The 13,599-nt window shown below is 36.8% G+C and overlaps 1 protein-coding gene across 1 annotated transcript in view; it reads right to left on the bottom strand.

The window, feature by feature from the left end:
• The window catches only part of LOC139757403 (homeobox protein PKNOX1-like), a 546,893-nt gene extending 534,247 nt beyond the window's left edge, over positions 1 to 12,646 (bottom strand). Inside the window, exons 1-2 of the mRNA XM_071677848.1 lie at positions 12,511 to 12,646; positions 3,042 to 3,118 (exon numbers count right to left, since the gene is read on the bottom strand). The gene's annotated coding sequence lies outside the window, so the exon portion shown is untranslated. The remainder of the gene's footprint in view (positions 1 to 3,041; positions 3,119 to 12,510) is intronic.
• Between the last annotated feature and the right edge of the window lie 953 nt (positions 12,647 to 13,599).

The raw sequence follows: 13,599 nt of genomic DNA, 5'->3' as shown, positions 1-13,599 counted from the left end.
AAATCAACTTTATAAGTCCGTCCATAATTTGATGAAATATAAGAAAGTCTCCGAAGAAACTTCAAGTTATCATTACTAATTTAGTCTGTGAACAATTCAAAAACAAAGAAAACGGTGGATTGAGCTTTGTGGTGGAATTATCCAAATTAAGAAAAATCCAAATGTTCAACTATAGATTTCAAGATCAATGTCATCAGTTCTAACACCCAAGTCAAATTTCTATCACCAGTTTATATATCAATGAAACGAAGAAAAAAAAATACAAGCATTGAAGCATTATATGCCGTAAGAGTGTGTATAGTCTTTAGAAAACGCGTTAAACATCTGAAAAAAGGTTTTGTAAGTCTTTCCGCGTGGCAATGGTCATAGGTTGACTCTAACGGCCTTAATGAACCCTAGCATTCGATAGGCCTAAAGGCCAAATAACCAGCGACCCTCATAATGGGGATTCTCTGTATGAATAACAGGGGCGCGCTACTGGTTTCCAAAGCCAGCACAGAAGAAAGAGGGTTTCCGGCACATGGCCTACCCTAAGCCATACACCAGCAAGACACACAAACTGATCGTGGTATATAACAATACATCCACAAGTATTCTTGCCCTGTTTGCTAGTATCTCTGTAACATCTAAATGGACGAGAAGAAGAGGGTTTAGAGTACTGAAGTGATGTGTTTATTTGAGGAGGAGTCACTGCACGGTTTCCGCCAAAGGTCAGCAAAATGTCCCGCAGATTACATTGAAAGTTAACCACAGTCTTCAGTACTAATGTAATTATTACTTAAAGCATGAAATTCCATTTGAAATACCTTTATCAAGAATAAATAGAGAGGTGTTACATTCTGATCATCAAACACAAGAATAGTGCTATTGTAATTCAAAAGAAAAACTGTAATCATCACAAATATTATCATTAGTGGCAATAGTAGTGGTTTTAATATCATCAGATAACCTAAAATATTTCCATGGGGTTCCTGCATCTTCGAGGCTGCGCTCCACGCAAAGTGCAAGGTAAGGTAGGCTCCTTTAGGGCTAGATCCTCTGCCTGACATGTAAATTGGTTCCTCGCACTTAGTCTACAAATCTACATTCTCCACTTTACACGTTGGAGGTGCATCTCAAACGACCCTTTGAAGTAAAGATAATTAACAAGACTGTATTCCCTTCTGTCCAACGACTATCATACTCGCGGTGCGACCACTTGCAGGCAGAGTCCGGTAACACCCGTGTATATATTAAAGAACCAGTTTTGAGACTTCATCCGGGCCCCGATCTTCGCCTTATGTGGTGGACGCGTCACAAATTAATATTCAGCGAAGGACAGAGAGGTTTATAAAGGTCCTTGGATGTTGCAGAGGTCGAGTGATCGAGCTCCTGGGCTAAAAATATCAACCAAAGTGCCTCCTACTCAGTGTTATACGCCCCCCTTACCCCTCACACACACCCACACACCCCCAGGTCTCTGTCGCAGACCACGTCTGGCCCGAGCCCACTTCCCAAGGACTATTGTCCTTACCGCTTGCAAAAGCCGAGGCTGAACCCCGAGCGTAAACACAGCCAATGCGATCTCTCTGCCACTTGTCTCTGCGCTTGCCTCCCTCATCCCCATGAACAGGGGAGAGATTTTTTTTTTTATATACCCCCTTTTTTTTCTCCCCGTCATAGAGAAAATGGAGCGTGCGAGAGCAGGAGGGGTTAAACAAGCAGGATTACTCCTACGCCCTTCTATACCTGGTAGTTTGTGTCTTCAGCGCCGCCTGTCTACATGACCTCCCGTCTTGCAAGGATCTTGCATTAAAAGTGATGTGCTACAGACGAAGAGATACTCCCCTTGTGGAAGACAATGGCATGTAATCAACCCTCTTTCCAAGCGTCAGTTGCAGCCCCCTTTCCCTTTACCCGAATGACCAATCGCACCTCGTTACACACACACACACACACACCACTTACAACTTACAGCTATTGCTCTAAGCCGCTAATAGCGTCACCTACAACACTAGGTTGTACTTCGGGGGTAGCGGGAGAAGGATAGGTTATAATAACTCAATATAAGCAGCGACAGGAGCCCGACAACAGTAAACTAACATTAACAAGCGATTGCAGAGTGAATTATCCTCTTTATCATCAATCATATCAATACAAGTACTATTCTTATCATTTTTGTTAGTGTTACTATTATCATGTAATCCCTCAAGGCTTCATTTCATGCTGTAGCATAGTACAATACGCTACTTTAGAGCGGGAATGACACTGACAATTGTAGAAGATAACACCTCGCACGCGGTGTTGCTGTCGCAAGATGTGTGTGTGTGTGTGTGTGTGTGTGTGTGTGTACACAACCGCGTAATTTGCTATAGAAAAAGTCTTGCGGCGATTTGAATTCTTCTGACCCACCACCGCCTGGACACCGTTCGAGTCATTCTGTACTAACCGCTACATTGTTAAGACGTACAACGTGTCCCGGGGTTTCTCTCTTTCCCTTTTTCCAGGTCAGGGTAAAAAAATTTTTTTTGCGACTACCGTAACAGCTTGGTGTGTTACAATGCCATCATCCGTTCTTCTACCGATAAAACTAGGCTAAACGGATTTTATTCCCTGGACCCATGACACGTATTTCAACTGCTGCTTCCTATAGTTCTTTTTGTGAAGACCAGTTATACGAGGATGACCGTTATGTGACCTCCCTTCGAAAAGCAAAGTTGCGTCATTTTCCACATTCTTTCGTCATTCTTCCCTAATACCTTTCTACACTTTCGTTAGGTTCACAAACACCTACGCATCTCAGATTCATTTCTTCGTTCTTACTTTGCGTCCATCTAACCTGATAATGCGTCCATTATTGAAGCAATTTTCGTCCATCCTATGTCGGTGTGGATTTTACCCAGTAATTCGCCGTTTTGAAATTAACATCATGAAATTGATCCCATATTAACCCATTCACGGTGAGGAATCAACCAAAAAATTAATGTCAGTTACCTTTTACATTACGTGATAATTAAAATAATAATAATTCAGAGAATATTGTAAACTACAATTTCTATTACCTTTCAGTGTTCCTGATTTGTCGTTTATCCTTAGCGCTGTCTGCCACGTCAAGATATGTTGTCGCACATACTCAAACCTGCAAGAAATTCTAAGCTTCAAATTGGAATATATTACATTTCAATATAATTATGACCAACACTACAATGAACTGGATGAACTTTATCATTTTACTCTCTCAAACAACATGACCTCGATTGAGAAACATGTTTTTGACTGGTTTTTTGTCCATGTCAGCTAGAGCAAGTAAAAATATAATCCTATATTATACTTGTACAGTACACAATACGGTTTATCCTGTATACATTTCTAAGAACAAGTTCTTTTTTCTTTAATATCCTGTTGAGGATATACGCAGGATAATCTGGTTTTACGGAAAATGTAATTCATGAAACGGAAAATGTAATTCATGAAGACGTTTGGGCTAAATTCATAATTCATTAAGTTACTTTGGCCAAAATATAATTCATGAAAATATTTTTGGCCAACGTACTAATAAGACTGATAGATGTAGACACCTTTGTTGTGTTATTTAGGGCCTTAAGATTATAAACTTCAAGGCCATCAACTTAGAGTTATATCCCCCAACCATACAAGATTCAACACCTTATTCAATTGTTTCAAGTAATCCTACAACTATACACGTTCTCACTGCATCTATTGCCTTTATATTCTAACTTACCAAAATTTCGCTTAATGAAAATTCAGCTACAAGAAGCGATAAAATATAGTTTTACACATTTTGAAATCCGTTTAAAACGATTCAATTCTTTATCGATCACAGAATACTTTATAGGAATTTAGTTCTTTTGTTAGCTAAGAAGTTTTGATAAAAATTGGTTAGAAATATAATTTTCCTGACAACGAAATCATTCTAATTTCCAATTCTTCTTTAAACTTCTATGAACGAATAATCCTCACTTCATATTCCATGACGAATTACCCTTAAAATGCAAAAACGTTTTCAAACTTTACCTTAAAGCAAAGTCTCTAGTTTTACCTAAACGAGTCTATTCTTCTACCTTAATAAAACAGTCTAACATTTACCTTTATATATATATATATATATATATATATATATATATAAGTATATATATATATATATATATATATATATATATATATTGGCGTGTGTGGACGTGTATGTATATACATGTGTACGGGGTGGGTTGGGCCATTTCTTTCGTCTGTTTCCTTGCGCTACCTCGCAGGCGCGGGATACAGCGACAAAGCAAAATAAATAAATAGAAATAAATGTATATGTCTGTGATATGTTGTAATGTATCGGTATGTATATGAGCATGTATGTATATACATGTGTATGTGGGTGGGTTGGGCCATTCTTTCGTCTGTTCCCTGGCGCTACCTCGCTAATGCGGGAGACAGCAACAAAGTATAATAAAATAAAAATAATATAATATATATATATATATAAATTATAAACTAATTTTTTTCTGAGTTGTGAAAAGACGAATTGTCCATGTTATCTCATCGCTGTGTGATGGGTGTGTGTATGTGTGTGTATGTGTGTGTGTGTGTGTGTGTGTGTGGAATCCCCAGCATCCTCCAACATCCTACACAGAAATCCTATCCCCTGACCCCTTGTTCAATGTCTCGATTCGCCACTAATGTGTGTACACGTAGAGGCAATGAACCAAACTTTGTATTTTATCTGTGCGAATATAGGAAATATTGAAAAAGTCTGCGGCCATTGCCCAGATAAACTCGGTATTATGGTCTCGCACCCGGGGGGGGGGGGGGGGCACAGAGAGAGAGAGAGAGAGAGAGAGAGAGAGAGAGAGAGAGAGAGAGAGAGAGAGAGAGGAAGGCCAGCTGGCAACCCCCATCTACCTCGCCCCCATGATAACGGCAGTTTTTTCCCTGCGAGAGTTTTCTAGGTAATTTCTGTAATAAAAACAGTCGTTGATAAAATTCTAGTGTTGGGCAACTGCGCTACCCTATGGGTTGGGTTGGGTCTAAAAGGGCCTGCCTGCTTGTTTTCCCTCGTCTTTTATGTGTATTTTTCTACCAGTTATGACGACTAAGTAATAGAATATACACACACACACACACACATATGGGCATCCATGGTATAGTGGTCAGAGTTCATGGCTACGAGTCATTACGAATCAGCAAGGATTCGAATCCCGGCCACTACAGGCGGCCCACATCCAAACTAGCTGTTCATCATCGCCTTACGACTGGTCGATAAATGGATACCTGGCTTAGGCTTGGATGCAAGTATATACCAATGAAGTCATGATACGCATCTATATACGGCGTATAGACGAGGCAACGCAAGCGTAAATCTTTCATTCCGTAACACAAAGATATTAACCACACACACACACACACACACACACACACACACATTTCAAGACATGGGGGGGGCCTTACGAGTGTATAACTCTCTTCAAGTACTGTACAAACTAATAATCACACTCAACCAGTGAGAAATGTGTGATATATATAAATAAAATAACTGGTTATAGGGTGTATACAGCGTGTGTGTGTGTGTGTGTGTGTGTGTGTGTGTGTGTGTAGGCGGGAGCTGCATTCAGTGCACACGTGACAGCGTAAACAAACTCATGAACTGGAGACTTGTTATCCCATGAAAACCTACTGTCTGTTAAGAGTGAAGGTCCATGAGCGTTCTCTACGTGTTACCCCCTCACAGCAACTATGCTACCTCCACAATATACCGTGGCACAAAAGAGAAAAAAAAAAGAAAAAAGAAATCAGACATTCTTTCCCCGCCGCTCATCCAAATCATATCTCTCTTTATCTATTTCGCACTCACGTCATTGACACAGTATCTCGTATCGACCTGTATCTATTTTCCTAAGGTCAACAACCATATTAGCTTATCCTCATATCAGCTTGTCTTCATTCTCTTTCTTCGATCGCTGCTTCCTTACTCATTCCACACCTTCGAAAGTAAGGTATTCATTCTTCGCTTCACATGGCATCCTGTACCCACACGGCGTCTATCAAGAATTGCCTCTGTTCTCTCTCTACACTCACTTGGCACTTTCGACTGTTCTTTGTACACGTCTCAGTCATATACATAAGCGTGTCTGTTGTATTCACTTCATTAAATCCCTCCTCTTCCCCCCAAAAAAAGAAAATAGAAAACACCCATTCATCGTTTTCTACCTTTACCACAGTCATATCGTTCTAATAACACGTTTCCTTAAGTCCCTACAAGTCTAGTACGAATCATTCTTCCGTCGGCGCTGTAAACTGGTTTCTCGTATCCTGGTTTCACCTCAAGAGTCATTTATCAATACTACACATCCATTCTTCTATACACAACATCCTTACTACGTTTCTTTCTTCTCACGTAAATGATCAAATCCTTTTTCCCTCGTTTCGTCTCATTCGACAACACAGTCCTGTGCAAAATTCTAATAATGTCTCCTGAATATATATTATAAAACGGCTTCACAGCACAATCTATGGTCTTCGCGCCCTTTCTAATTACCTCTTCACCTCATCAGTATAATACCGGCACAATTATGAAGACAAATCATATCACTCCTTAACAGTACTTAATATCAGACTTCTATTTCAGTTTCCCATTTTCTCCGACACAGTTATCTTCATGAAAACCTTCCATTTTCTGTATCAATATTGCTTTCGCTCATCGGTTTTCAACCTTATGTATACCATACCCGGAATGCCATCAAAACCTACGTATGTCTTTACACAATTAGGAAATAAAACAGCGTTGTTCTGTTGCTTGAGTACGAGATATAGAGGTATGACCTCTGGCCATTTTCGTTACTTCACCCTCGAACTCCTTGTAGGGAAACTGCCTCGAACTCAACCCAAGTAACAGATGTTAACGAGTCACACCTGAAATCACTGGAAAAGTCAGAAGACAACTTCCCCAAAGATGGAGAAAAGAAATCTGCATATGTAAATCCGGATCATGTTCCGGATGATAACGGTGCAGGGCGAAAGTTGTTGTTTCCGAACCTTATCAGTCTAAGTTAGGTAGCGAGAGAGATCGACACTGGAACAGAATATAGTAATGTTCTACGTTCTACCCTATAGCAAATCAAAGCATTCCACAATCATTATCTTGGCCGACAAAGTCCTTGAGGTGTCGTCTTTCACTGTGAACTTAGTCGAAAAATTAATTCGAAGCGTTCGAAACTAATTCTACCCTTTCTGACACCAGTACCGAGAATAAATAAATAAATAAATATATATATATATATATATATATATATATATATATATATATATATATATATATATATATATATATGACATTAATAACCTGTGCAAGATGACGAGTTCGAATTCTCAAGGTGGGTTGGATAAGTTTTAATCAAGATGGTCGAACATTGGACTCAAACGAATGTTGAAAACCCACTTCTCTTAAACGCGAATTCTTCTTCTCCAGTATTTTTTACAGTTCTTTTTTTCGTCACTGCGTTGTATGAAAACCAAGAACGCAGTGTATCCGAACTTTCCATTGCGTGAATTAGACTAGAAAATGACTATGACATCTTTTGAGGCCCGGGGTACAACGGATTATTATAAAAGTTAGACAAACCGGCTGAATCCAAGATGGATCAACATTGTTAACTCCTTTCCCATACATTCAACCCAAGCTACACATTAAAGCTCTCAAACAAACGTTCAAGCAGAATTCATGGCAAGAAAATTAACAAGACATCAGATAATACGTATTACTGAAAGGGGCATAGTTTGTAAACAGCTATTGGCCCAATTTGAAGTAATACAGGAAAAGAAAACGAAATATTTCCAATTCCAAAGTTTGAATTCGTAACACAGACTGGATATTTAATTACAGCGTTACCGCGTAAAATTAAACCCACACACAGCAGTACAGCAGCTGGAGCCTTTAGTTTACCAAATGGTATATGTTTAAATTCCTTCCTCAATCAACATGTAGATATCCAGTCAAGAGACTTACAAGGGAATTTTATAATTTCGATCATATACAGTTATTTTGAGGACTTTTAGAGTGTATATCTTTTTATCATATAATTTCATATGTATCATTTATCTGTTCTTTTTCTACTTTATCCTTTACACTCTAAGTACAGCTTGAATGTAACAGTAAGAGAGAACATTGTAATGTACGAAATACAACGAGAATACGATAGTAATTTGTTGACAAGAAGGTGTGGGAGAGAAGCAACTGGAAATATTAACTAACTTGATGCGAATTATGATAAATAAAATTGTTGATCGAGTGGAGACCATGAAGGCGAAAAACAACATAGTTATAATGGTTTTGTTTGAGCCTGTGTTCAAATTCAAGACAGAATCTCTCTGGTAGGGTCGATCACAACTGATAACAGTTTATGCAGTATATAGGTTACATATACACAGATATACAGATATTCTGATAAACACGAGCGTACGTTCATATATGCACAAACACACGATCATATACATACAACACGCGCATCTATAATAACCCTTTCCTTCGCAAAAATGAATATATTTCTTATATATTTCTCTATTCAATAAAAAAGAGACGAAGAACTTGATATAAACCCATCCATCAGCTACTAATGGTCGTAGATTCTACTGGATCTCTGGTTAAACCTATAATCTCTCACCACCTAATACTTTAAGACAATAGGAAACTAAAATAGCACAGAGAACATAGCAAAATACAAACTGAAATCGTGCTGAAAATTTAACATTCCCTCTGCAATGGTAGTACTATCAAATCTAAGCCAGCTAACTACTTCAGCAACATAAAAAAAAGCCTTTTTGTAAAGACTTTTGAAGTACCCCACCCCAAAAAAAAGCCAGAACCTTACTCATTATTACCATAAATAAAACTCTATGATCTGCTGGAACAGATATAAAAATTTCTGATAAACACAGTCTTATATACGGAGATTCAATGTTCCTTTATCTATGACATGAATATTTCTAGAACTCATCCAATTATCTACACCTTAGTCATCAGAACTGCTGTTTGAAGATAGTGTGGCATTCGGCAATATCTACAACTGCTTTTTGCTTCGTCTTTCCAAAGTCTCTCGTGATTATTAAACTTAAACATTATAGTAAGCTGATAATTCCCTTAGACCTTAAAAAAAAAAAGATAAAAAAAAACACAATACCTATCTCTACTCCTACGCAAGACATCGGCAAACGATAAATAATAACTGTTGGATAAAATAATTATCCTGAAATTTTGTGCGAAAAAAAAATATAGAGAAATTTTTGTCTACTTTCATGGCTTTAACCAACGCGTTTGGAAGAGGCGGTGAATTCCACGATAGTTAATCGTTTCTTATGATTAAAAGTGTCTAAAGTGTGGGTTCATAAAATATATGTCACAATTAAGGTAAAAAGAACTAGTGTATAAGAAAAAAAAAAGTTAAAATATGACAGTGTTCGCTGAGGCAATAAGCATTTTTCATAGAACCAAGGTGCCAGAAATTCTACTTTCTTACGAGATCAAAAGTTTTAAAGTATGTTATTTTGGCAATGGCTTACCACACTATCCCTTACACCAGCTTTCATTTCCGTGATATTGTGTCCTTGACGAACATGAAAAAAGATGCTATGTGAACTCTCGTGTGCCAGGTTACAATTACCGTACGAGCATAATGCGACCTTAATGCGTAATAAGTAATTTCTTTGGTGCTGATAATAACCGACGTGTATAATCATGTTATTTTCATGGTCGTCTTACAAGGAATCGTAGTTTTATGTTACTGATTCATCGTTAATATAATTTACCGTTCATTTCCGATCTAGAAATCAGTGGCTTTGATTATTATAACGTACTGACTCTATCATATGATTCTGTTTTAAGTTAAATTACGTATATCAATTCAAACTCTTAAACTTGGTAATTAGTGTCATACCATTGCGATCTGTGCTACTAAGGTTGTTTTTCAAATGTAAATACACACCAATAAACGTATTTCGAGATGCATTTCCCTTTCTATCTTTCTAAATATCTTTGTTCCGAATATTTTTAAAAAAATTCCTCAACCTCTTGCCGCCATTTTATGCGAAGGGCTAGACGTAGCGCCATTAACTGATATAGTCTTCACGAATTTAATCCTAGTGGCGTAAGAAACGATATTCCCGTTCGATTGTTAAAACCTTCCGTGTGAGCCAGCTGTTTCCCAGCATTACATATACTGTTGTTCTCAGACCGTTAATGATATTCACATAAAAAACCCCGACGCCCCATTTATTCGTGGATGTGCTCAACCCGTTTTCCATCTTCTCTGAGTTCAATACCCGCTCAAAAATTACGATTCTGGATTATGATATGTAAATGGAGAGGACAAGGTCATGTTCAACATATACTTCCTCTCTGTGACAATTTTCAACGAACTTATGTTCATAAATATTAAAGACTTGACATTATTACTACTACCAAGCTGGTCGAAATTTCCTAAGAAAATGAGACCAATAATCAAATTTACGTGTACCAGAATATATTTCATTCGTTGGCAATTAATTGTTCATCTATATCCTTTCTAAACCCTAAGAAAATAGTTGAGAGAATAGTTTTGCCCAACGCGTGAAGTATGTTGAAACCCCATCACTTCTTAACCCAATGACAAATACGCATTTAAATAAGATTAATTCACGTATGAACGAATAACTACATTCACTGAATCTTACATCAAGTTGATACATATATGAGAATATTCTTAATATCACAGAAAACTAAGGATATCAAAACTATTGGATAATCTAATACCTTACTCCTTCATCTGCCAACTCAAACAAACTCTACGTCTGAGCTATTTTACGTTGTTTTAAATGAAAAAAAAAAATGCATGACATTCAGACGATCCAAAACAAAATCCATCTGACCTTATTAGAAACATCCTACATATTACCTATCAGCAAATACGTAAATATACTATAGGGAAAGTAAATATAAATTGATATATCAGTGTTAAACTGATAAACTAACGCAGAGTTTAAACGATGAAAACCTAGAAATGATAGCTAGGCAACTGCTCTTCCCATTTTCTCTCTCTCTCTCTCTCTCTCTCTCTCTCTCTCTCTCTCTCTCTCTCTCTCTCTCTCTCGTGTTCTCTAACACAAACTGGCTCTTGAACATCATTATACAAGTCAAAGACTCCCTTCGCAAACGACAAACATTGGTTTCCACTTGCTAGAAATTCGAAACCACGGTTTTACACTGCTTGATAACAAGTGAAAAAGGTTTTTTTTGACGAGATTTTTTGAGTAACGAGTAACTACGTCTCCCCTCTGCGTGTCGAAGTGTACGAGAATACGCAGAATAATTACTGTGGTCGTAACCATCATCAAGAAATGTATTTCCAATCACGGTAATGCAGTAACGTATGTGCCTTCAAAGAATTATATAAGATATCCAATCAGTTTCTAATTTCATCCAACCAGTTTAGTAGTTTATTAATAACCTGCTAAGACAATTCCTATATTTTTCAAACTTATTCTGTAATACACTTGTAATAAAATATCACTAGTAATATGTTATAATATTACATACGAGGCGTTAGCTTTGGTATATATCTATGGTTTGGTTTAATGATGAAATTAGAATATAGAGTTTAGATCAACTTAATTTTTGAGGCTGAGAACGATAGAGGAACATTAGAATCATCAAAACTCTAACATCATTAACTTTCGTGCAAGTTAAGCACCTAAGTCTGACAAATATCAATTAATTCTCAAAGTATAACCGTGTACTTGTTAATTAAACAATACAAAATCATGACAGGTAATCCATATATATCTTGACAGGTTATCACATATATCATGTAAAACAAGAACAAAATAAATAAAAATTTATCCTAACAAGCAGAAACCTGTGTAGTTAAACATGGAAACTTAAATGGCAACTGCCTATTGACTATTCGTATCAAATAACTACGCAAATTTAAATGACACTATGTTATAAACGTCTTCACGTTCACACAACGCATACATTTAAACATTAATAAATATACATTGACATTTTCTAATCAGGAATGTGTATATTTGTATGTATAGTCTGGTATATAAGACGTAAATGTGGCTTGAAATGACCATTACACTTGTTAAGCTGTTTGCACCCAAGTGAATATTTTTCGACCCTACGTCGTCTCTCACTGCCCTCTGGATCTTTCTCCCTGTTATATAATACTACAAAGTTTCTTGTGATATATAGAAGAATATAAATATATAAGGAATAAAACTAGTTTTTTTGTGGGGAAAACTGCATTTCGTGTGGCCAGTAAATACCTAATTAAACTTACCTTGGAAAACTTATTTCACTCCTGTTAGCCTTTGTACAATATAAATCACGTTGATTATGAATATTATCAACGCACTAAGTATATCTACACGTTTAAAAAAAGGCGTGTAAAGTCTATGCTAAGTTATTATATGAGAAAAATGGCAAACTAGCATGATAACAATCGATTGTACAGTATCAATAATGTGTTTCTAGTCACACGTAATACTTACAAAGTCAGATCAAAGGTTATAGATGTGAAGTAAAGTTCATATACGTCAAGATCTAGATAGTTCTGATGATATGTCACAGTAATCTTTCGAACAATAGCGTCACACGGATGACCTCTTCCAAGGCGGTTCCTCGCTGCAATAACGTCAAATGAGCGACATTCGTACCTCGTCACATTTAGGCGGGAAACTTAAATTACAATTTTACATATATTTCCTGGCTATATAAACCCTCGAGTTTTATTCATTCGTCAAAATTGTCATTTTAGTCACATAATGCAATACAAAAGATGTAACGAAAATAGAAATATGGTATGATCATTTTCCAAAATGAAAAAGAACCAATGGCCGATGTTCCACTACGGCCCGGGAATGTAGACTCTATTTTCTTGAAAATTATATAGATATGGCTATGTATATTAGCGACTAATTCCTTAATTTCTTGACATAACTCAGGACTTTCCTTTTTTGTTAGCTGAATGACTATATGAACTTTGAATAAAAAAAAAGGTACATTGTAGCAAGTCAACTTTACAATGCGCATGAACCCTCTGTAAACAAATTTGCATATTGTGTAGTCTCATTGTATATGATAATCTAATAGTTGTATGTAAACGTGAGAAATGGGAAAGCGATTGTTAATAGTATTCTATTTGAATACCAGTTTGTTGATTTCCGCTTTGCTAATGTAACATTAGGAACAGACTACTAAGCCTAAAAGGAAAATATTTCTTTAGCTCTTTCCTTCGTGCCTGCTTTGGAAATGTATTAATACAAGAGGAAGGCTTTCCAGCACCTCAACCAGTACTAACTCAGCAATTGTTTCTACTCAGCGGGTTGTGTCAAGTAATACACACAGTAGTGAGAATCGACGATTTAATACCATAAAAAATGCAAGCGTGACGTAATTTATACAGAATTAGAAAAAAAAATGTACCAGATACACACACACACAGTCATCCCGTCAAAATTTCGAGGTTTTAAAATTCTAACATTAAGCTTTTTTGCCAATAATACGAGTGTTGTGTATGTCCTATCATTGGTTAGAATGGTCCATTGAATTTAACTACATAATAACTATACTATGCAAAT

The sequence above is a fragment of the Panulirus ornatus genome, chromosome 26, assembly GCF_036320965.1.
Source record: "Panulirus ornatus isolate Po-2019 chromosome 26, ASM3632096v1, whole genome shotgun sequence".
NCBI lineage: Eukaryota > Metazoa > Arthropoda > Malacostraca > Decapoda > Palinuridae > Panulirus > Panulirus ornatus.
Note: the sequence above shows the minus strand (reverse complement) of the source record. Positions and strands in the feature narration are given on the sequence as shown.